Source organism: Mandrillus leucophaeus, unplaced genomic scaffold (genome assembly GCF_000951045.1).
Source record: "Mandrillus leucophaeus isolate KB7577 unplaced genomic scaffold, Mleu.le_1.0 Scaffold1024, whole genome shotgun sequence".
Lineage (NCBI taxonomy): Eukaryota > Metazoa > Chordata > Mammalia > Primates > Cercopithecidae > Mandrillus > Mandrillus leucophaeus.
Window position 1 is genome coordinate 195,390 of NW_012098366.1, and position 1,731 is coordinate 197,120.

General features: G+C 56.4%; 1 pseudogene across 1 annotated transcript in view; it reads left to right on the forward strand.

The window, feature by feature from the left end:
• The window catches only part of LOC105537602, a 12,320-nt pseudogene extending 11,355 nt beyond the window's left edge, over positions 1–965 (forward strand). The window contains exon 4 of the transcript XR_001005739.1: positions 1–965. The product of XR_001005739.1 is annotated as a thyroid receptor-interacting protein 6-like (transcript).
• The last annotated feature ends 766 nt before the right edge of the window (positions 966–1,731 follow it).

The window sequence follows — 1,731 nt, forward strand, 5'->3', positions numbered from 1 at the left end:
GCCCCACTGCAGCCTCTTATGCTGCCGCCAGCGCCCCCCGGCCGGCCTTCCCCGTGCAAGCGAAGGTGGCACAGTCAGTGAGGGGCTGCGGCCCACCCAGGCGGGGAACCTCTCAGGCCTCTGGGCCCCTCCCGGGCCCCCACTTTCTGTCCCAGGCCAAGGTGAAGTCTGGGGGCCTGGCTGTAGGAGCCAGAGAGAGCCAGGGCCAGGGGCCAAAGAGGAAGCTGCGGGGGTCTCTGGCCCCGCAGGAGGAGGAAGAGGACGCGAGCACGGCCCCAGGTGCCCCTAAGCCACCTCGGGAGGATGAGCTTGTCAGGCTGTCGAAGCAGCAGGTGCACGACATGAACCACCCGCCCCGCGGGGAGTACTTTGGCCAGTGTGGTGGCTGCGGAGATGTGGTCGGGGATGGGGCTGGGGTTGTGGCCCTCGATTGCGTCTTTCATGTGGGCTGTTTTGTGTGTTCTACATGCCGGGCCCAGCTTCGGGGCCAGCATTTCTACGCCATGGAGAGAGGGCGTGTTGCCAGGGCTGCTACGTGGCCACCCGGGAGAAATGTGCCACGTGCTCCCAGCCCACCCTGGACCGGATCCTGCGGGCTATGGGGAAGGACTACCACCCCAGCTGCTTCACCTACCTGGTGTGTAACCGCGGCCTCGACGGCACCCCCTTCACGGTGGACACTACCAGCCAGATCCACTGCATTGAGGACTTTCACAGGAAGTTTGCCCCAAGATGCTGAGTGTGCGGTGGGGCCATAATGCCTGCGCCAGATCAGGAGGAGACTGAGAATTGTTGCTCTGGATCGAAGTTTTCACATTGGCTGTTACAAGTGCGAGGAGTGTGGGCCACTGCTCTCCTCTGAGGGCGAGTGTCAGGGCTGCTACCCACTGGATGGACACATCCTGTGCAAGGCCTGCAGCTCCTGGTGCATCCAGCTCTCAACCACCTTCACCACTGACTGCTGAGTCTTCCTAGAAGTCCCTGCTGGGTTCTCAGTTCCAGTTCCCATCCTTCAATCGATCACCCTCCCTGACATCCCCCTGTATGACTTCCTCACCAAATGCTGTCTCCTCTTTCTCCAATCAAGAAATAATAATCCCTCGAGTTTACAAAACAAAACAAACAAACAAAAAAATCAGCCGAGCGTGGTGGCTCACGCCTGAGCCTGGGAGACAGAGGTTGCAGTGAGCTGAGATCGTACCACTGCACTGTGGCCTGGGTGACAGAGCAAGACCATGTCTCAAAAAAAAAACAAAAACACAACTTGCCACATTGTGTCCAGGCACAGTGGCTCATGCCTGCAATCCCAGCACTTTGGGAGGCCAAGGTGGGAGGATCACTCACAGAGTTCAAGATCAACCTGAGTTAAAATATAGCAAGACCCTGTCTCTACAAAAAAAAAATTAATTAATTTTGAAAAAACAATTAGGCCGGGTGCAATGGCTCACGCCTATAATCCTAGAACTTTGGGAGGCCAAGGCGGGCGGATTGCCTGAGCTCATGAGTTCAAGTCTAGCCTAGGCAACTCGGTGAAACACCATCTCTACTAAAATACAAAAAATTAGCTGGGCGTGGCAGCATGCACCTGTAGTTCCAGCTACTCAGGAGGCTGAGGTAGGAGAATTGCTTGAACCCGGGAGGTGGAGGTTGCAGTGAGCCGAGATCATGCCACTGCACTCCAGCCTGGGTGACAGAGCAAGACTCCATCTCCAAAAAAAAAAAAAAAAAAAA